The sequence below is a fragment of the Neovison vison genome, chromosome 3 (genome assembly GCF_020171115.1).
Source record: "Neovison vison isolate M4711 chromosome 3, ASM_NN_V1, whole genome shotgun sequence".
NCBI classification, from domain to species: Eukaryota; Metazoa; Chordata; class Mammalia; order Carnivora; family Mustelidae; genus Neogale; species Neogale vison.
This window is the reverse complement of record NC_058093.1, coordinates 74,160,845-74,184,580: the sequence shown is the minus strand read 5'-3', so window position 1 is coordinate 74,184,580 and position 23,736 is coordinate 74,160,845. Positions and strand designations below refer to the sequence as shown.

General features: G+C 41.5%; 1 protein-coding gene across 9 annotated transcripts in view; it reads right to left on the bottom strand.

The window, feature by feature from the left end:
- Nucleotides 1–23,736, bottom strand: part of OSBPL6 (oxysterol binding protein like 6) — a 208,881-nt gene that overhangs the window by 113,550 nt on the left and 71,595 nt on the right. For 8 of the 9 annotated variants that reach the window (XM_044242411.1, XM_044242410.1, XM_044242414.1 and 5 more), the window contains exon 3: nucleotides 387–576. The exons of the other annotated variant lie outside the window; for it this stretch is intronic. The gene's annotated coding sequence lies outside the window, so the exon portion shown is untranslated. The remainder of the gene's footprint in view (nucleotides 1–386; nucleotides 577–23,736) is intronic. 9 annotated transcript variants of the gene reach the window in all.

Genomic DNA, 23,736 nt, shown 5'->3' with positions numbered 1-23,736 from the left:
CTATGTACATATATGTAAATAATCAAGCAGGGTTAACATTTCATTTTGTGGGCTTATTATCTGCAGCTTTTTTACCCCAGAAGGGAAGGGCAATGTCTTATTTCCACATGATGTCAGACTACACATAGAAAAAGGTTAACAAATCTTTTGGCATGTTTTTCTACTTCCTAGCCTAAAAAAAAAAATACAGCAGAACTTTTTATGAAGATGCCTAAACATAACCAGGATTATTATATATTACTTTGCAGTCTCATAGAACACAGAAAAGAATGTATAAAGAAACATCTTCCTGTGATTTGGTAACGTCTCACTAATCTTTTGCTGTTATTAAGCACTGCCTAATCTAATCCTATGTCTGATCTTAGGCTTGTGTTCTCCTAACTCACCTTGTAACCAGGTGTCAAAGTCTTCCAGTCAGTGTTAAGGTAAAAGCTGTTCAAAGTGGTTTATCCTCAGATGCCAGCAGCCTTTTCCCTGGGACTCGGTCTGTCTGTTGACCGTGCTGGCGTGATCTGGTCAATGACAGGAGTGGCTCCTTGATTTCTTTCTCTTGCTGTTTTATGGCAAGGGGCAGAACTGAAAAAGAGAGATTACGCTCACATAGTACAACTCCACAGAACTTCCATGAGCTTCTCAGGGGACTGTGGATGACCAATCAGAAAATTCTTTCCAGTATATCTTTTGAGGAGAAAGTTCATAAGGGATGGTCTCAGATTTTTACCTCTTTTGCTCAGTCTTACGGAGTCTCAAGAATGTAGCCACTGAATGTATTGGCCATCAGTAACATTCATAACTGACATCTTACCCAGAGTCTGGACTAAGAAAACTCTCAATTCATATAGCAGATATTTTCTAAAAGGGGGCAAAGCAGATTTTCCAAAAACATGTTTAACTCTCCAATTAAATGCTAACCTTAGTGTGTGTGTATGTGTGTATGTACGTATGTAAGTAGGCCCCACACCCAGCTTCTTTCCCTCCCTCCCTCCTTCCTTCCTTCCTTCCTGTAAAGCTCCACACCTAGCACAGAGCCTAATGCAGGGCTTGAATTCACCACGATGAGATCAATCCCTGAGCTGAGATCAAGAGTCAGATGCTTAACTGACTGAGCCACCTACATGCCCCTAAACCTTAGTTTTTAAAAACAGTAAGTGTAAAGTAGTTTCACCACATAACCATACTATGTACCCTGATCAAGACTCACTCGTAGTCTGTAATGTGCCATACAGAGTGCAACTGCCAAACTCCTAGAACAATCCTCAGTAGAAAGAGCTGACTAGGGGCACCTGGGTGGCTCATATAGTTGCGTGTCTGCCTTTGGTTCAGGGCATGATCCCAGGGTCCTGGAACAGAGCCCTTCATCAGGAGTCTGCTTCTCCCTCTCTCTCCCTCCTGTTGCCCTTGCTTGTGCTCTATTGTTCTGTCAAATAAATAATTTTTTAAAAGCTGACTCTACTATCAAAGAATACAGTTTTAACTTGATATTACTTCTCAGAAGGCAAAGGATATTTTATGAGAAGATAAACTATGTTCACTTTAAGGCAAAGAAGTAGTAGTGGCCAGGGGCGGAGAGAGGAGGAGGAGGAAGAGGAGGAGGGGGAGGGGGAGGGGGAAGAAGAAGAAAAACCTGGTAAGTACTCCAAAGTAGAAGCTAAATGGGTTACTCTGATCCTGAAATGAGACAGAAGGTTTTTCCTTCAAAGCATAAACCTCTCCAGCAAGTTTGGTTTTTCACAAGGTAGTTTTAAAAAGCTTTAAAAGTCCCCAGGATTGATTATTTTTCAAGCCTCTTTTTTCACTTGGTTTTGGTTTTTCTCTTTTTACTTAAGGAAAAGGAAAAAAAAATAATGCACAAATACATATTCTGAAAGACAAAGACTTCACAGAGGAGCAAAAGATTGATGCCTACTCAGGAGCCTCTGCTGTGACTGCTCCTATAAGTAACATTTTTCCAGGAAAAAAAAGGGGGGGTATTTTAACACCCCCTACACCTCTACAAAAAAAATGTTTTTTTAAAAACCTCTATTATGCTGTAAGGCAATCCCATACATCTTATAGGTCCTAAGTAAAATGTCATTGATGACTTCTATGATGACCTAGAACTAAAGTCAGGGTCCATCAAGATTATTTTTGTATGCTCAGCATGACACCTGCTTTTTTTTTTTTCTTTCTGCAAACACCACTCAATCCCTACTCTTTAATCCCACATAATTGTAGGCAGACTGAATACGGTCTGCTGCAGGAAATCCCCTCCCCACTTTTCTTTGCTCTTTACTATGATGGACTCTGTCAAGCTTTGGAAAAGGAGAGGACACTGAAAAAGTAAAAGAAGAAAACTATGGCAAAGCCCATCACCCATCGCCCCCACCCCATGCTAAACTGCAGGTTCTTTTCGCCCGTGCCCATTCCTCTTCGCTAGTCTCACTCACCATAACCTCTTACAATCCCGAAAGGGCAAGTGGGAGAGTAAAAGAGAAAAGATGACCATGGAGTAAAATCACGGTTTCCTCTCTGTTTCCCCCAGTCCAGCAGCAGAGGAAAGGAAGAAAGCAGGTGAACCTTGCTCACCACATCTAAGGGATTCCCAGATGGTGCATGTGTTTTGTTGCCAGCCTAGCCCAAGGAGCCTTTTTCCACTTCATTCATCTCTTTTCCCTTTGCCTATACGTCCTTCCAAACCTACCTCAAAATCACTATCGCCAAAACCTTCACTGATCTTCTCTGCTAGAAAGAAGCAACTTATCTCACCTGATATCTTGGTCAGTTCTACTGGTATATAGAGCTGCCTTGCTTATACCGGTTATCTCCTCTATCAGACTGTGCTGAGTCTCAGAAGCACAGAATGGACCTTGGTTTCCCGCACACAGTAAGTGTGAGTTAAAAAGTGAAACTTACAATACTTCTATTTGTATGTATATGATTTGTAAGAAATTAATCTATTATTGTTCCTTTTGCACAAAAGCGTGTTCTTCTACACAGCGTGTATGGAATGTCACAGCATAAAGCTTTTGGCTTGTTTTGAGACTATAATGAAGGTTCATATGGACATTCTGCACAACTTTCAAGATGACAGCAACCACAATAAAGTGGAGAGCCTTCTATAACCTTCGGGGAGTGGGGGTGGCTGACCATTCTGATTAAAAATTAGCACTCTATCAATATGTGGTTCAGATAGAATCAGTCATCCCTGATAGTTCCTGAAGCCAGAAATATTAGGCATAATTATTTTAATTCAGCCTCAAAAATTTGATTAGGACAGAAAGATTTATATCACCATATTCAAGCTCCACATTTGCAGGGGGCTAATGTATTGTCTTGTTAAAAAACCAGGAAGTCTAACCAAGTGACAACAAAACTTCATTTAATTAAGAAACTGTACAGGGTTTTCTTCCCTTACACACAAACTGTGTGCAGCAGAAGTCCAAAGGTACTAAGCTTATAAAGTTCAAGTCTGATTACTCCTTGTGACAACACATATTGAAGATTAACTCTTAAAGCTCTTGTTAAAAGTATACTCAGACAAGAGAAGAGGTAGTTTCTTTTTAAATCTATGATCAAAATTAATGTTTTAAAAAAATTAATCTGCTTTTTATCAAAACACATGAAAGGAATTATGTTCTAATTTAATGATATATTCTATAGACCAAAAAGCTTCCCCAACACCTTCCACCTAAGCAATTAATAAATTAGAAATTGTAAAGGTTGGAAAGGCTGATTCAGACAAAGTCTTCTAAACCAACCAGTAACCGGGTAGGAGTCTTTGAAGAATCTCATCAGGGAGTTGAGTGATTTGGCAAAGTTTCCTTCTGAATGGCTTATTCAGGAAGTAAATGATCCATTATCTTTGCAACAGAATTTCTCCTGTAAGTTGTGTGACTAATCCTCCCACGGTCTGAATTTTGCCCACTATACACCATGTTCTTGTCCAGCACACTCCCCACACATTCCGCTCATTCCTTAGTCAGGCCCCTCAGAGCACATGATGTATCCTACCAAACACTAGACTGTCTGGCGTAGCTACTAAGTTAATGCATAGAATGCAAGATGGAGACAAGAGAAAGCGAGCTCTATCATTCTGTAACATACTAAAGTAAAGATTCTTAAAATAGTAAAAACAGAAAGACCAGCAGAAGAGTATTTACACAAAGTTAGCAGTCTACATAGCAAAGTCCATTTCACAACAAAAATAAGAGATGAGATGTTTCTGACTATTTTCTGCACATTAGGTGACCCATTGTGCTGACTCAATGCCCGCATCATGTTCACAAAAATGGAATGATCTTTATTTAGGGTTAAACATCGTAAATTGCTTTCCCAGAAAACTGTAGCCTAAACTATGGCATAAGACCTTCTCTCATTATCTTGTCTACTTGGTCTACCATCTCCACTAAATACCTTAGTTGGTAAAAAGATTTTGCTATTTTGATTTTTTCACTTGCAACAAGGTTAAGACAAGAAATTGATTTTCTTCTTCTTATCTGTGACAATCTCAAATACACTGAGGATTTCTACACTGTCTAAACTCCTGGAAGATAGATTTAGTGCTACACCCCAACATTCTATGAAAACAGGCTGTCTGGGGTAACTTCCTAAAGATGAAAAACACGATCTGTAGGCACTTTCACCTAGCAACTACTGTGGTTTTCCTGTCAATAACTGAAGAGCTGATTTTTAACTCAGAAATTTATCTAATCTCATTCGTGCTACCATATATTAAATAAGTTAAAATTCACCATCTGATACAACATAACAGAGTTTTCACAACTGATATTAAGCATTAATTAATTTATCCACTCAACACTAAGTCATTGTGCAGTTATTATATCCAAACATTAAAACCAGACACTAAAGAAACATAGAAATGTAACAATCAATAAATATAAAGCTCCTTCCCTTAAGAAATTTAGAGTTGAGGGACACCTGGCTGGCTCAATCAGAAAAGCATGGGACTCTTGATATCTGGGTCATGAGTTCGAGCCGCACGTGAGGTGTAGAGATTACTTAAATAAATAAAAGAAAAGAAAAGAAAAGAAATAAAAAAAGAAATTGGGGCACATGGGTGACTCAGTGGGTTAAGGCTCTGTCTTCAGCTCAGGTCATGGTCTCAGGATCCTGGGATCAAGCCCCATATCCGGCTCTCTGCTCAGAGGGGAACCTGCTTTCCCCCTCCCACTGCCTGCTTCTCCACCTACTTGTGATCTCTCTCTCTCTGCGTCAAATAAATAAATGAAATCTTTAAAAAAAAAAATTTAGAAAAAAAAATAGAGAGAAAAAAAAACATTTAGAGCTTAGCCATAGATAACATAGTATCTATGTTATATATAGTATATATATAGTATGTGAATAATCTTTTTAAGTTACAAAACCAGAAAATATATTATGGATATTCATGGCATGAAAATATTCATTCTACCTTAGAATTTCTGAGGCAGGTGGAAAGTAGATACGGGGGGAATTGCTCAAAAGGAGACATCTGAAAGAGGAGCAGATTCAGGCAAGAAATGAACAAAAGCAGAGATGGATACCAAGGACATTTCAAACAATGATGAAAAGTGTATGAAAATCAACAGAGGATAGGGACGCCTGGGTGGCGCAGTTGGTTGGACGACTGCCTTCGGCTCAGGGCGTGATCCTGGAGTCCCGGGATCGAGTCCCACATCGGGCTCCCAGCTCCATGGGGAGTCTGCTTCGCTCTCTGACCTTCTCCTTGCTCATGCTCTCTCTCACTGTCTCTCTCTCTCAAATAAATAAATAAAATCTTTAAAAAAAAAAAAAAAGAAAATCAACAGAGGATAAAGCACAGACTTATTTCAGTACTCAGAGTCTAGGGTACCAAAAAAAAAAAGGAGGGTTGGGGTGGAGGAAAGGCAGAGAGGAGGTATGGAACATTTAAGACCTTCCACAAAGGCTTCTGTGGAAGGTCTTAAATGCTAGCGCAGGTCCAGATTTTACTAGGTGGGCTGTAGAGAACAGGAGCTGAGTTCAGAGCAGTGGAATCATGTGATTATGCATCAGTGGGGCCAGTCCAGGAGAACAAATTTGAGGAAAGAGAATCCAGAGGCAACAGAGGACCTCAGAAGACCTTAGCAGCCCCCAAAGGAGGGCGGAGCTACCTGGGAGAGTGGGCATCCAAGAGGGACACAGGAGGTACTTCTATTTGACAGGGCAGAATGTTATCCTGTTTGACAACATGTATTTCTTATCTTGGCAAAATAATGGGAAATAAAGGCCAACCATTTTTTCAGAAACATGACTAAAGAAGTAATACATGGTCAGCATGTTAATAAACTGAAGTATTTCACTCAGCACATTTTCTAAATCTGTTGTATTTCTATGATCTAGGCCAATTTTTTTCATATTTGTTTGTTTGTATCTAACTTGGTTTAAATTGACATGTATTTCTCCATCGGTGGGGAAAGTGTTCTATTTTTCCAGATCCCAAAGACCAAGTATAATTAAGGACCTGGCATCTATTAAGGATTCAAAGAAAATTTTTTTTCAAATTTCATAACTTTATCAATGCTGACAAAAATTCAGATGACTGATTATACAGGTAAGAATTCTGATTATCTATTACTTAAAGGAGTCTTCAATTTTATTATTCCCTTGACAATTTGTTTTATAACCAAAAAAACAAATAATACAGAAGCTACTCCATGGTTCTATTATTCAGTTGAATAAAATTTCATTTAAAAATTGTAAAGTGCTATATGGAGTGCTTGGGTGGCTTAGGAGGTTAAGGGCCGACTCTGGTTTTCGGCTCAGGTCATGATCTTGGTGTCCTCGGAGGGAGCCGAAGCCCTGTGGTCAGCAGGGAATCTGCTTCAGGATTCTCTCTTTTTTCCTCTGACCCACTCCTCACTTGTTCGTTCTCTCTCTCTCTCTCTCTCTCTCTCCAATAAATGGATAAACCTTAAAAAAAAAAAATCTTTTTTTAAAAAGTTTTAAAATATGCTTCGGACATATTCTGATCCTCTAAAAAGAATATGCTCTAGAGCAAGAATTAGGACTTTCCCTGTGAAGGTCCAAATCAGTACATATTTTAGGTTTTGGGGGTCATACATTTGCAACTAATCAACTCTGCCATTGTAGCAGGAAAGCAGCCAGAGGCAAAATGAATGAGGATGGCTATATTCCAGCAAAACTTTCCTGACAAAAAAGTGATGGACTGCATTCAGTCCTTGGACCACAGTTTGCTGACCCCTTCCTAGCAGAGAACCCAGCTGTGGCAACTTGGTGTGATTTCATTGTTTTTTGCTCCTCAATGTACATAACTCGTGAACTGACCCAAAAAAACTACTCTGAGAAAATGGTCTCCAAAGAAGATCTCTACTGCTAGAGTAGTATTAAAAGGAAAACAGAATGGAGAGGTTCTAAGGAAGCGATGCATGTAAGTAAACAAGAGAAGTCTGGATCGTTTAGAAGGGGATGTAGAGTTCGGTGAAATCTCAGATCACTGCTAAGGAAGTCCAATGTATATTCTAAGAGGAAATATGAAAATGTGACTCAAGAAACCATTTCAGGAAGTGTTCCAACTAATGCCCCAAATGCTCATTCATGAGGAGAAAAAACTTAGGGGAAAGCTTTAGCTACTAAATAAGACTATATTAAGAAATGCATGAATCTTAACAGAATATTCATGTGAGAGAAAGCCGGGGAATTTGGAAATTTATGGAAGTCTCCGATCATGCTTCCTTCATGAATTCTGATGATCCTACTATATTTACTTCACAGAACCGGGGGGAAAGTAAGGAAATACTGTCATCAAAGCTTACCCATCTATATTTAAATCTATAAAAGACTTATGACAAAAAGTATCTTAATTCACTCTCATCGGCTCACCACTAAGTCACCACTGAAGGTGACTCGGGTTCCTCATGTGGAAAATGTGGCTCCTTCACAGAGGCAGCAGAGGACTAACTGAGCTGATGCATGTGAAGTGTTCAGAACAGACCCAGCGCTCAGGAAACTTGGGTGCTCTGATGCTCCTGCATCTCCCCTGAGTCCCTTCTCCCTGGCCAGGCTCACTGCTGCTCGCCCAGGGCAGCCCTGCGTAACTCCTAACCCGGAGGGCTTCAACCTACCATTCGCTAGGGAGACGGCTAAGTCTCTCTCCAAGGCTGACTTCTTTTCCAGGATGCATTTCCAACTGTCCACTGGATGTTTCCATTGGAATGATCGTGGGCACCTGAAACTCAATGGGTCTAAAAATTGAGCCCCTTACCTTTCTACCCTTCCCCTTTGTCCACCTTTGCCTCTTCTTGTCTTCAGCTTTTATTGGTGACATCGCTATCTATCCTTAAACCAAGCTAGCCACTTCATTTGCAACCTTCCCATGTAGCTCACCCCAAGTCTGGGAAATTCTATTTCCCACGTTCTGTTTTCCTGATATCGCTCTTCGGCCCTCTCGGCCACCACTGGCCTTGGTTAAATGCGTCCATCTCCTGATGTTTCCACTTCCTACCACTCTCCCCTCACAGGCATTTTTGCTGCCATCAGAGTCCTTTCTTAAAGTATATATTTGACTGTTTTATTCCTGATTCTTTTTTTTTTCTTTTTAAAGATTCTATTTATTTATTTGACAGATAGGATCACAGGTAGGCAGAGAGGCAGGCAGAGAGAGAGAGGAGGAAGCAGGCTCCCGGCTGAGCAAGGAGCCCGATGCAAGGCTTGATCCCAGGACCTGGGATCATGACCTGAGCAGAAGGCAGAGGCTTTAACCCACAGAGCCACCCAGGTGCCCTTTATTCCTGATTCTTAATTCTTCTCTACAGCTTGGGGAAAAGGGGCCTATGGATCTACAGGTAAACATCAGAGCACCTGGGAACCCTCTGAAACCGGATATAAAAATTTGTGAGTCCTTGATCAAAATGAAATTTATCATCTGAGAGGACGATATTAACTCTTCAGCAGGATGCAATCTGCATCTTATACAGCATCTGCTTGACTTCCACCCTGTTTCAGATACACTGGATATCCTATTTTCCTCCAAACATGAACATCGAATTCCACCCCACCTCTGAGCTTTTGCATGTGCTGTTCCCTTTATGTCTGGTGCTCTTTTCTGCCTGCTGAACCACTGAACATCCTCGAATTCCTGGCTCAGGTCTCAAATGTCACCACCGTGAAGTCTTGCCCTAGTGTCCAACTATGTATTCGTGGGTAACAAGAGAGATGCTAAATAGATTTCTGGTATCTATATCATAACAGTGGTCTGAAATTCTTTTAAAAGATTTTTAACTTATTTATTTGACAGAGAGAAGGAGAAAGCACAAACAGGGGGACCACCAAGCAGAGGCAGAAACAGGAGCCCAATGCAGAATTCGATCCCAGGACCCTAGGGTTATGACCTGAGCCAAAGGCAGACACTTAACCAGCTGAGTCACTGGGACACCCCTGGTCTGAAATTTCTTAAATCAAAGCTTTCTGCTATACAAAATAAATAACCTTAAATGTTTAGACACAAATAGTGTTTACCTAAGTCTAGGGACATTCTTACTGGTGTCCTTGGATTTTAATGAAATCAAGATTTAATGAAATCAGGATCCCAAATGCCTGTGTTCAAATCCCAGCTCAGCCAGTAACCAGTAAGGGGACCCTGGGCCAATCATATAGCTTTCCAATTTCATGATCTATAAAGATGGAGACAGCTACAATACTTACTATTTAGGATTATTCTAAAAATTAAATAAGTTTATATGTATAGCACTTAAAGCTATGTAAGTGACTACTATTATTATAATCATTTATTGAAATCAATGGCCAGGACTAGAGGTTCTGAGAGATAATCACAGAGTAAAACTAATTGACCTTGCCATAGAAGCTTCAAGCTTTAGTCAACAGAGTTAATTAGCCAGAGAACACTAACAAAGATAGCCCTTTGCACTAATGTTTTTATCAACTGAAAAGTGTTTCAACCCTATCTGATAAAATTCAAATTTTTTTCCTGTTAGCCTCCAATAGCTAAAAATATCAGCTCAGAATATTTCCAAGGCACATCACAGGGAGACTAAAATAATTCCTTTGAATAGAAAAAAGACCAGAGCAGCTCCTTCATGGGCAGCAAATCAATGAACCACCTCACTGCTTACAAAGTACCCAATATGAAGGGGAAATGCTAAGTAGGAAATTGGGAGGAAAGATAAAGGAGCTTAATGACTCATATTTCAAACAAACCAGCTTGTTTGCCAGAGAAATGGGATACTGGGCATTTTAGCACCACCCACCTGGCCAAAAAACAAAACAAAAAACAAACAAACAAACAAACCAAAAAAACCTGCTATGAAATGTAGATCGTAACACTGTTGAACCTAAGGAGGAATCAAAATAAGGGCATGCTGTAGGGATGTAGCTGACTTCCACTTTAGTGATAGATTCTGTGATATATTTAGCACTGCCTCTATGGAAAATTTTCAGCCTCAAAAAGCCATTTGGACCCATCCCACTTTAACTGTGTAACATTATTTTTGTTTTTTCCCACGAACTACCAAAAGGAATACTTCACTTTTTACTAATGCTCATATTTAACAATCAGACTGTAAAGTAACACACTTGTGTTAGAACTTGAAAAGAAGAAAACAGAAAATAAACCCCAATTCCTTACCCTACTGTTAAAGGTCCCTGTGACCCAACTCCAGCTGACTTTATCTTCCGCGACAGGCTTCTTGAACTCTTCAACCAAACAGAACTCCTAGCCATTCCCCCTAGATGTACCCACTCTTCACCCACTGTGTGTGTCTCCTTTAGTTAGGGAAACTAAAACAGTCTTCCCCTCACATCCCTAAGATCTCAATCCTGCCCTTCCTTTACACCCCGTGTGGGAGGTAAGGACCCCGACAGGGAGCCACTTCCTATGGCTCAGCTAGAAGGAACCCTCCAGGTTCTTAACTTTCACAATCCTTGCTCAGTAGTACCTCATGGATTTTCCTCTATACATCGTGATCAGAGTTCTTGAGACACGTGTCTTTTCTTCCCCAGACTGGATGCTCTTTGAAGGTAATGTCCACATCTGGCTCATTCTTATAAGCCCAACCACACCACAGCACAACAGGAAGTTGAGAGAAGAGAATTTTAACACTACTCCTAGGGCAAAGAAACCGCCTTTCACATTTACCACCCAGTGACTCACCAACAACGACCAACAGGGGTGCATTAAAAGCTTCCCTTCTACTCATGTAACTGATAATGTACTTTCCAGTTAGAGAAATCATCAGATAGCCGATCCCGCATTTTCTCTGCTACAGACTCAAAATACTGGTTGCTTCTGGGCTTTGTTTAAAGAGTTCTCAAGACCTGTGTATATAACGATCATTTTATTCTATTTTATTTTATTTAAAGATTTTATTTATTTATTTGACAGAGAGATAGAAACAGGAAGAGAGGGAACACCTGTGGTGGAGTGGGAGAGGGAGAAGCGGGGAGCTTCTCCCGGCCCAGCAGGGAGCCCGATGCAGGGCTCTATCCCAGGACCCTGGAATCATGACCTGAGCCGAAGGCAGATGCTTACTAACTGAGCCACCCAGGCACCCCTATAATGATTATTTTAATCATCACGTCTAATATGCCTTATACTCTAAATATGCACGGACCAAAATGCAAAAATCAGACAATCTGATACGTAACAGAACCCACAGATGCCAGGAGAAAGAAACAGTGACCGAAGAACCCCCAAACCCTGGCAGTCTGACATGGCTTGGGCAGAGGTTCACGAGCCCTAACAGGCCACTAGGATGGCGTACTTTCAAACGCTTAACTGGATCCCAAGGGAGAGACTGGCTTCACTCTGGGGTGATGCCGTGGGGCTGTGCTGATCCGTGCATTCTCGCCAGACCACTGAACAGCTGCCCACTGTCCGCAGGCATCCGTTCACAGAGAACACTGCCTACTTCGTTTACAAACGGTTACATAAATGAGTTCTCATATGCACTCCTAGACATAAGTAATTTCCCCAAGCCCCCAGTACTGCAAGAATACATGACCTAAACCCTGACCCCACATGAAAGGACACTCTCACTGGGATGGCCTGACTCAGAGCCGTGCTAATGGGAAATTCCTGTTGGGTGCTCCACCTGATACGGCTTTTATATCAGTGACATTTGGAACATTTGGTCTCCGATGTCACATTGCTGGTGTCTCTTGGATTACTGGAATGGCAACTGAATCCCTCGGGCAGAAAGCAGGAGACTCTAGTTGTTTTATTCCACTTGCCTTTAAAATGACTATTACATATATTCTTTTTTTTTCCATTGCTTGTCTTCCTTTTTTTAAATTAACATATAATGTATTATTCTTTTAAAGTACAAATATACCTACCACATGCAAATGGAGGTCAAGATAAGGTTTAAAATCTAAGTTAATAAATTAGGTAAACATTGTCAGTGGTATCGTCATAAATTACACAACGGGTTAAATGATAAAACAGACTCTAAACAAATATCAGGTTTGTATAACCCGTATATATGACTTAATTGAATAACTCTGGCCTAATTTCTCTTCACATCCTTCTCTTTTATCCCCTATGCTACTTGGATGGAATCATTTCAAGCTGCCCAATTTCTTAGGCCTCTTACTGTTATCAGTTCATCTGGGTTTCTATTTGGTTTCCATAGTAACTTCCTTCTTTGCTCATGAGACCACAAAAAATCAAAAACAAAACAAAACAAAAAAACCTGACAACTAAATCAGGTCTATTAGGTCTAAAGTTTGCTGTATTTAGATAGATAGATTTTTTTTTTCTTTATTTGACAGAGAGAGATCACAAGTAGGCAGAGAGGCAGGCAGAGAGGGAGGGAGAAGCAGACTCCCTGCTGAGTAGAGAGCCTGATACGGGGCTTGATCCCAGGACCCTGAGATCATGACCTGAGCCCAAGGCAGAGGCTTAACCCACTGAGCCACCGACAGATAGTATTGTCAGTAAAATCAGAATATACTGTAAAATGTTGAGGCAGGGAACTATGCCATCCATTACAATTCAAAGCTGTTGTTCCAGAAATTTAATTCGATGCCATAGACTGATTTGAAAAAAAAATGGATGGGATAGGAAGGTGAGCCTATATTATCACAGAGCAGGAACTTCCTTGAAATCGAGTGCCTCCTTTGGACAAAGTGGAGGAGCGTATTATCAAGGAAAGAGCGTGGTGTTGGGGTCAAACAGGCTGAGTTCAAATCCCCGTGGTGGTGCTTTCTAGCTTTGAAACCAGGCAGGATTTTCTGATCCTCAGTTTCTGCATCTGAAAAGTGGGCCTCTGGGATCTAATAAAACCTAGTTCAAGTTGCTAGGAAGATTACAAGTGATACGTGTTCAGGACCTAGTACCGCACGCACCACATGCCAGACGCTCCACTGGTAAATGCATGCAAGGGTTTTCCAGCTCTCAGATTCCTGGATTTCAGAATTATCCTTTGGTTCTCATGGCATACACCATAGTTTATACAAAAATACAGAGACATTATTGAATAGTATGTTGGGCTACTAATTTACACACCTTCTGATACAGATCAACTAACCCTAGGTTAAAATTTTTCTTTCCAAAAGCTGAGATCCTTGGATTATTCTACTACCTCCATACGTCAAGCTTTCTTCAGATTACAAGTTTGCAAACCATCCAGGGAGAAATGGCATGCTAAAAATGAGTGAAATGTTCACTTCAAGTACCCAACTTTTATAAGGTTCATAGAAATAAATACTATGCATTTAGAAGTTTAAAGTACTCTAACGGACAGCTATTGGGCAGTGAGTGGCTGAGAATGTAATCTCTGGAAGAATCTAGATTCAAATCCTGCTCTTCTTGTCTCTAGGTGTATGACTTTGGCTAAGTTATATCTTTTCTCTGTTCCTTGCTTTCCTTATCTGTGAAATGGGCTGTGAGCAAACCCATTGCACAGGGCTGCAATGATGAGAAAAGAAGAATGCCTGGTATGTAGCAGGTGCCCAATGTTAGCTTTTATTACTTCATTAATTTATTTATTTTGAAGATTTTATTTATTTATTTATTTATTTGACACAGAGAGAGAACTCACAAGCAGGGGAGTGGATGAGGGAGAACCAGGCTCCCTGCTGAGCAGAGAGCCTGATACGGGTCTCAGCCCCAAGACCCTGGGAATCATGATCCACGCCAAAGGTAGACGCTTAACCTCCTGAGCCACCCAGGCATCCCCAAATGTTAGCTTTTAAGGAAGCTTTGCTCAACAGTCACACTGCATGTATTCAAGACTCAAATTACCCCTGGTCATGCTTGGTGGTTCTTCCTATTCCTTGATAAGAGAACCACACAGAAGAATTTCTTGGAAAGCATTTACTGCTTACTTCCCGTCCTGCTTGTTACAGTCCTGACCTGACCCCATGCTCAACCATGCTGCAAGGCCCTATCATAGGCTCCCCTTACCATGGGGAGTCCACAAACCCGTCTCACTCAGTCACCAACCCATCCTGGACCAGCAACCGTGTTGCTGTGGGCTTTGCCTGACATCCTTAATTTTATTCAGCAGGAACAGTAGGACAAGACTTCTTGGCAGAGAGCAGACTCAATTAGAATCGTAGAGGGAATGACATCACGAAACTGGCAAGCGATAAAGCTGAGAGCCTTGGTATCTGTGAAGGTCAGAACTCAATAATTAGTTGTCACTAGGCTATGCTGTCATATTCACCTTCCTTCCAAAACTGTGGACCTATCTCAGGATCCACTCAAATACTGACCAAATGCCTATGCTGGCTTTGAGAGTTTAGAGTGTGGAAACACAAGCAATACTAACACTGAAAAAATGCATTCCCTTGGATTGTAATGACTAGGGTCTTTGTAAGTTTTGAATGACCTTTCATGAAACCTAGAAAACCAATTTAGAATCTGTAGTCAAATTCTTTTACATTGCTGGGGGGAATTTAAGTTGGGATGAACACTTTGGAAAAATGCTAGACAAATATTCTCAAGGTAGTAATACTCTGTGATCCACCAGTTCCACTCCTGGAGAGACGCTCAAGAGAAGGGAGTGCTGACGTCCATCAAAAGAGAAATCTGGCCATGTTCACAGCAGCTGTATTCCTACCAGCACCAAATCTGTAATAAGCCCAAGGCTCACTAAGAATGATACACAGAAATGAACCAGAATGAATGACCTATGCTTGCAAGAACAAGCAACAACGGGGACGAATCCCAACACAAGGAGTTGTATGATTGTATACTTCCACGTGTGTGAAGTTCAAAGACTGGCTGAATTAGCGTGCACGGACAGCCGTCAGAAAGGCAGCTACTATGGGTTGGTACAGACTGAAAGAGGTGTGACAGAACCTTCCAGTGTGCTAGAAATGCTCTCAATCTTCTTCTGGAGGCGGCTTTATGCATGGGTACAGAGAGAAGTAATTGAGCCTATGTTTAAGATTTGCATACTTCATTGTACATAAGTCATACCTTTTAAACAAAAGTAAAAGACGCCATCCTTTCTTTAAAAAGACTGTGGACTCTGAGAAACAAACTCAGGGTTTTGGAAGGGAGCGGCGTGGGAGGTTGGGTGAGCCTGGTGGTGGGTATTAAGGAGGACACGTATTGCATGGAGCACTGGGTGTGATGCATAAACAATGAATGTTGGAACACTGAAAAGAAATAAAATAAAATAAAATGAAAAAAAAATTTTTAAATACCCCCCCCCAAAAAAAGTTGTGTTCCCTTGCCTTGATTAATTAAATGAATGCCTACCACTATACTAACCATTGCCAACATGCCCTTGGTGGTCCTTGCTGTTACAGAGTTTGGATGCTAGTGGAGAAAAACCACTTCATCAGTAGCACTCTTCATTTGGTGATAAATCATATACCACCTTCTGACATCTCATTTGTACTTTTTTTCAATTACGAGATGATTTTATAGTTTGCTCAAATTTATTTATATCCGGCCTATCTTAAAATGTAAATTCCTTGGTTGTTTTAAATCCTTCTATGCCCTTGCATGCCAGGCACAGTCTCATACCCAGCATGTGTTCAATAATTTCTTGTTTATTCATCTATCACCACCATAGTACTTCTCTCGGCCTTGTGTTTCCTGTCCAATGTTCATTTCTTCAGATTTTCACCTTTTCCTGACTCCTAGGACGCCTGTAAACCTGTCAAACACTTCAGATAGTACACGGTCTGTATTTACGTAAGCTCCGTCCACTAGTAGAGTGTAGAATGTGGCTTACGCTATTCTACGTTTTCTTTCTATCATTAACCCTTTCAGCCCATAATAGGACGAAATCCACTCTATATGATTCATCCTATTGCAGAATCCTATAATAAGAATATGGGGACGCCTGGATGGCTCACTTGGTTGGGCAACTTCCTTCGGCTCAGGTCATGATCCTGCAGTCCCAGGATTGAGTCCCCATCAGGCTCTCTGCTTAGCAGGAAGTCTGCCTCTCCCTCTGACCCTCCACCATCTCTTTCTCTCTCTCTCTCAAATAAATAAATAAAAATCCTTAAAAAAAAATTTAAAAAAAAAGAATATAGAAGAGGTCAAGTGGGGAAAGTACAGATGTAATCAATAGACTCACATCATCGAGGAGAAAATAATAAACCTTGCTTTGATCGCTTTCGATGCACTGGCAAACAAAAACAAAAATAAAAACAAAAAACCAGCCCCATCTTCTGGCTTCCTCTTCCCACAGTGCTCACAGTCCTGTGGATGCCATATGTATGCAGGTGCCCAGAAAATACCCGAGAATGACATGTAGGATGTCATGCTACTCATCTCCCCAGTATGTTTTTTTTCTTTTTTTTTTTAAATGGGACTCTTCCAAGGGTCATTCATTTAAAAGTTCCAGAAAAAGCATGGGCCCTACAACTGAATGTACTTAACAACAGCTACCATGGATCTGACCCAAAGGACAAGAATCGGGGATGACTGTAGTTTCATCATTTTCTTCTCTGTGGTCTTGTTACAGATGGCAGGCCTCCCGTGATTCCTAAAGCCACCTGTTAGCACCTGAAGTCACAAGGCTGCAGGTTGCATCTGGAAGTCTCAGCCTCTCTCCATGCAGTCAGGCTTCCTATTGACTTTCCTACTGACCCGCTGAGCACCAGCTGCCGTCACAAACACTATGCCCACTTCGGAGACGGAGCAAGCTGATCCACCACAGGCCCTATGGCTTTGTGCCAGAGCGCGCTAACTCAGCAGAATCGGTTTCTGTTTGGTTCTCTCCCTGGTATTCAAAGGGGCGAGCCCAAATGCCAGGAGGCCTTTACTCTTCTGTTCTCTTCTGAGACACCTGCCCACTGTAAATCATGAGGTATTATCCTGGGGACTATCATCAGAAGTCATGCTCCAGGGACGACTGGGTAGCTCAGTCGGTTAGGCGCCTGCCTTCGGCTTGGGTCATGATCCCAGGGTCCCAGGACTGAGCCCCACATCAGGCTCCCTGCTCAGCAGAGAGCCTGCTTCTCCCTCTGCCTGCTGCTCCCCCTGCTTATGGTCTCTCTCTCTCTGACAAATGAATAAATAAAATTTTAAAAAAAGAAGTCATACTCCAGGTTGTGACAGGTCAGGGAGACATGCTAAAGATACATCCCCAGGTAATCCGTATGTTGAAGCTCTAACCCTCAACATGGCTGTATTTGGATATGATCTAGGGCTGTGAGGGAGGTGATAAAGGTCAAAGGAGGTCAGAAGGGTAAACCCTTCTAATCATACAGGACTGGTATTTTATAAGAGGAAGAGACAATAGTGATCAATCTGTCTCTTGTCCCCCCTCCCACTCCAGCTCACACAGAAACGACGTGAGCACACGGGAGAAGATGGTCATCCATGAGCCAGAAGGAGTCCTCACGAGAAATCAACGCTGATGGCACCTTGATCTTGAACGTGTAGCTCCTGAACTCTGAGAAAATAAGCGCCTATTGTTTAAGTCACGTAGTGTGTGGCCCGCTTCCGTTCGCACGGAACAAAAGCTCCAGCTCCAGCTCCAGCTGACTAACACTGGCAGCGAAGAGCTGTAGAAGCAGGCGTCCCATAAATCCGAGATCACACATAGGCAGTCCACTGGGGGCAATGTAGTCCCTGAATCAGCTGGGCACAAAAACGCATTTCACAGAAGGATTGAGGATTAGGCTTGAGACCAGAATTCCAAATAGGCAGCCCTGCAAGCCTCAGAGCGATTTCTCCTCGCCCCGCCCCACCCACGTTATCCCTCCTTTGGATTCTTGAAGCACATTCTGCCTGGAAAACACGTCTTTCCCTTTCTAGCTAATCCCAGTTCAGCCCAAAGGTCAGTCCCCAGGGAACCGTCCTCTGATCCCGCGGGCGGGGCCCTCCCTCTATCAACATCTCAAAGCACCGCATTCTTGCCCCCGCCTTTGAAGCAAGTTTTGCAGACAGAGATTTCTGTGATCTCTTTTTAGGTGCACATTTTAACCACTAGTCTGTAAACGTCCCACAGCTACACGATGCTCAAATATCTGCAGCACAAAGTGGGGAAGGAAGAGAGAGCGGGGGATGAAAAGGGTAAAAGAGGGAAGGGGAGCACGAGACAAAGAAAGTGAAAAAGAAAGGTTGAAGGACCCAGTACTCCGACTTTGTCCATTCGGGCTGCTAGACTGAAATACCAGGGACTGTCTGGCTTAGACAAGGTAGAAGGGCCAATGGAGTGCTGGGAGGTCTCTTTTTGAAGGGCACTGATCCCGCTCGTGAGGGCTCCATCCTCAGGACCTAATCAGCTCCAAGGCCCACCTCCCAGTGCCATCTTTCAGGGGTTAGGAATTCAATATGTGAATGTTGGTGGGAATAAACAGTCTAGTGCGAGGAGTGCCTGGGTGGCTCAGCCATTGGGTGTCTGCTTTCGGCTCGGGTCATGATCCCAGCGTCCTGCGATGGAGCCCTGCAGCAGGCTTCCTGCTCAGCAGGAAACCTGCTTCTCCCTCTCCCATACCCGCTGCTTGTGTCTTGCTGTGTCTCTCTTGCTATGTCTCTCTCTATCAAATAAATAAGTAAAATCTTAAAAAAAAAAAAAAAACCACAACAGTCTAGTATGTACACGGTACAGTCATGTCAGATGGGGACCAGTGACAGCAGGGAAGCATGCTGACCTGTTCACACTTGCCCCCCAAATGTTGCCACACTTTCAAGAGGTGGCCTGAATCTTTCAAATCAAAGATTCCATGACCTCTCATACAACTGTGGGTTAGTCAGTCCTACAACTTGAGATGGTCTGAACTAAATTAAATGGTTCCGTGCAAACTTCAGGGGCTGTATTTAGTCATTTTGTGTACACACACACACACACAAACACACAATTTTTTAACAGAAACAATCAGTACAAAATTCTAAAAAAGTGACATATTTAAAAAAAAAAAAAACAAAAAACAACCCACTGTGCCCCACTGATAATACTCTTGAATTTTCACACACCCTCCCCCTTGAGCTGCCCAGCAGTGATTCCCTACCTACGGCCCAGGGACCCCTTAGAGATTACACAATTATTTTGAGAAGCTCACACACACCCACAGAGCAATACTGTCTGAAGACCAAATACGTTATAGCCCAATTATTAAAGGAGACAATGTCTTATAAATCTACAGTATTGGCCTGATGATCTGTTTTGGACATTTATATGATGGAACAATGCCACTGACCAAGTAACTTCAAGGGACTTGATTTACTTTTTTATATGTTTATGGATTTTCCTTTTCCCTCATTCGATCATTTCCATAACTCAGGAATAACCAGAAAACCTTAAGGAACAAAGCAACTAGCATTCACTGCTTAGAACAGTGTTAGAAGAGAGTTCCTTGTGCAGCCCAACTGTGGGTCATCATGTAAGGAGGCCCACCCACTCTGGACAGCTCCCTGAGCCTCCCGTTACCAGGCAACGGTCCTGTCCTCTGTTCTAAATATGGGCTTAGTGTGACTCTCTCCAACACGAGGAAAAAGCTCTTGGCAAAAGGCTACAACGTCAGAGGCTTCAAGGATATCCTGAGGTCAAGTTTAAGTTGTTCATCATCATTTTAGAAGGTACTGAGAATTTCTGGGTCTTGTGTGTGAAGCACACATATACCCATACCTGAGCATCTCTGCAAGCCCTAAGCTTCCTAACCAAGGTCTGAAAGACATGTGGTCGGAGGGAGAAAGGCACAATCACCAAGCATCCCAATACAGCTACACTGACCAAGAACTGGATGTCTGGGTTTCTAGTCACAGCCCTGCTGCTTTGAAGTGTGTCGCTCTGCAAGTCACTGAGCAATGAATCTGGGGCCTGGTCTATTTATTTACAGACTGAAGATGTTAGGCTATCAGATGATCACAAAACTCCTTCCAACTCCCACAGTCTATTCTAGCTAGACTTTTGTCCAGGATCACACTAACACGGGTTCCTTTTCCATTATAAATTTGCAAATGTATCTTACAAAAGACCCAGTCTGGAAATTCTGATAAGATAAGTACCAAGTGCTGGGTATACTGAGTATCATATGGGATTTGGACATATTTTCTCCAACTCTGAATTTCAATTCTGATTCTTCATCTCTATTCCATATTTCCCAACTTACGAATTCCAAGAAACGCTGAGAGATATAAAACCCCTAGGATTCCGATTTTCTTCTAGCACCTTTTTTTTTTTCCCTCCCAGAACTTTTTAAAATTAAGATTTTATTTCTTAGAGCAGTTTTAGGCTCATGGCAAATTTGAGGAGGAAGTACAGAGACTTCCCATGAACACCCGCAGCTACACGGGCACACCTTTCCCACTACCAACATTGTCCACCAGACTCGTGTATTTGCTACAACTGATGAACCCATACTGACACATCATAAGCACCCAAAGTCTATAATTTAAATTCTGGTTCACTCTTGTTATTGTACACTTCTATGATTTTGGACAAATATGTAATGACATCTGTCATTACAATAATTTAGAGAATATTTTCACTGCCCTAAAAATCCTCTGTGTCCATCTGTTCATCCCTTCCCCGCCCAACCACTCTGACCCCTGAGCAACTACTAACCTTTTCATTGCCTTCATAGTTTTACTTTTTCCAGAATGTCCTATAGTTGGAATCAGTATGAAGCCTTTTCATATTGGCTTCTTTCACTTAGCAATATGCATTTAAGTTCCCTGCATGTCTTTTCATGATTTGATAGCTCATTTCTTTCTTTCTTTTTTTTTTTTAAAGATTCTATTTATTTGAGAGAAGGGTATGAGAGAGAGAGAGCATGCGGGGGGAGGGTCAGAGGGAGAAGCAAACTCTCCACTGAACAGGGATCCTGATGTGGGACTTGATCTTGGGACACCGGGATAATGACCTGAGCCAAAGGCAGTCAGTTGCTTAACCAACTGAGCCACCCAGGTACCCAATAGCTCATTTATTTTCAGTGCTGGATAATACTCCATTGAAACATTCATTTACTGGAAGACATTTTGGTTGCTTCCAAGTTTTAGTAATTATGAATAAAGCTTCTAGAAACATTCCTGGTTTTGGGGTGGACATAAGTTTTCAACTCCTTTGGGAAACTACCAAGGAGTGACCACAGATCCTATAGTAAGAGTATGTTTGTTTAGCTTTGTAAAAAACTGCTGATCTGGGACCCTGGGTGGCTCAGTGGGTTAAGCCACTGCCTTCGGTTCAAGTCATGATCTCAGGATCCTAGCATCGAGTCCTACATCGGGCTCTCTGGTGGGCAGGGAGCCTGCTTCCCTCTCTCTCTCTCTCTCTCTCTGCCTGTCTCTCTGCCTACTTGTGATCTCTCTCGGTCAAGTAAATAAATAAAATTAAAAAACAACAACAACAACAACAAAACTGCCGCTCTTTCTTCCAAAGCAACCAATACTATTTTGCATTCCCACCAACATCAACAAATGAGAGTTCCTATTGCTCCATATCCTCACCACCATTTAGTATTATCAGTGTTCCAGAGTTTTGTTTATTCTAAAAGGAGTGCTGTGGTATCTCATTGTTGTTTCAATTTGTATTCGCCTCATGACATATGATGTAGAGTGTCTTTTCATATGCTTATTTGCTATCTTTATCTCTTTTTTGGTGAGGTATCTTTAAGGTCTTTGGCCCATTTTTAAATCAGTTTGTTTATTTACTTATTGTTTGGTTTCAAGAATTCTTTGTATATTTTGGGTAATAGTTCTTTATCAGATATATCTTTTATAGACATTTTCTCTTAAGCTTGTGGCTTGTCTTCTCATTTCCTTTCCTCTTTCACAGAGGAGAAGTTTTTAATTTTAATGAAGGCCAGTCTCTTCCATCTTTAATCCACTGGATCCCATAGGCTTAGAGAGGGAGGCTATTAAGTTATATTTCTTTGAAATAAAAGAGGAGGAGGCACCTGAGTGGTTCAGCTGGTTAAACCTCTGACTCTTGATTTTGGCTCAGGTCATGACCTCAGGGTTGTCGAATCTGGCTTCTTGTGGGGCTCCTGATTAGTGGGGAATCAGCTTGATATTCTCTCTCTCCCTCTTCCCCTGCCCCCAACTGCTGCTCACATGCGCACTCTCTCTCTCTTTCTCTCAAATAAATAAATTTTTAAAAAAATATATCGAAAGGAAACTTGTCACTACAACATTGCATTTCACTGATGCCTCTTTCAAAATATTAACATTCCTTCTTTAAAAATGAATATTAAGTTTAAAATAAACATAAACAACACTTCATTTATGTATCTTGATTCATGAAATGCTTTCCTTGGAGACAGATTCTGAGTAAGAATAATGAAATAGAGTTTTTGCTAACATGTTACTAACCTTAAAAGCTGGTATATTTGGGGCACCTAGGTGGTTCAGTCAGTTAAGGGTCTACCTTTGGCTCGAGGCATGATCCTAGGGTCCTGGGATCGAGTCCTGCGTCAGGTTCCCTGCCCAGAGGCGAGTTGGCTTCTACTTCTTTCTCTGCCCCTCCCTATCACTCATGCTCTTTCTCTCTCTCTCAAATAAATAAATAAATCTTTTTCAAAAAGCTGGCATATTTGTATTTTTCCCCATCAAAAACAATTCCCTTTCGTAAGAAGCATTAGAGAATATTTAATACTAAAACAATTGAGAATATTTAACACATTTACTTCATTTATTGTAGATATTCAATGTGAAAACAGACATACTTCTGAGACTGGCATTTTAAACCTTTATAAGCAGTTTTCCTAGCAAAGAACAAAAATTTACATCTGTATTTAATTCTGAAACTCCCTTTGGAGTCAGTAAAATATTCCTGTTTGCATCTCTAATTATGGTAATAACGTGCATATGTGTAATGTTTTGCCTTAGCTATTGAATGTTTACATGAATGCATATGCCTTCCACACTAACCAGGGGACACCGAACCCTGGGCCTCTTCCCTCCACCCTGTAGAATACAAAATAGTTGTCTAAATGTCTTACACACTGCCTCTCAAATAACAACAACATTCAAGTTAAGACCAGTAAGGGAAATCTGACAAAAATTATGCAGAAGCTTTCTTGACTATGAAGGAAAACCAGAACCACCATAGGTATGAGGGGCTGGCAGTTAATTTTGCCTTGTTTTCACACACCAAATATCTCATTTCTAAAGATAAAAGCCCTTTCCTGAGAAAAAGTTCAAAGTGAGAAAACAGTTGAAGGAGGGTCAACTGAAGCTGAAATTCACTCAATACCAAGTTTTCCATTTGAACTGCCATAATGTGTTTTCTGATCTCCTCACTTCACATAAATCACTTCACATCAAGGCATCTAGCCATTTCCTGTCCGGCTGAAGCCAGTGACTAAGATTTGAGCTTCACCTTCTTGATCCTTCTCTCTATTCAG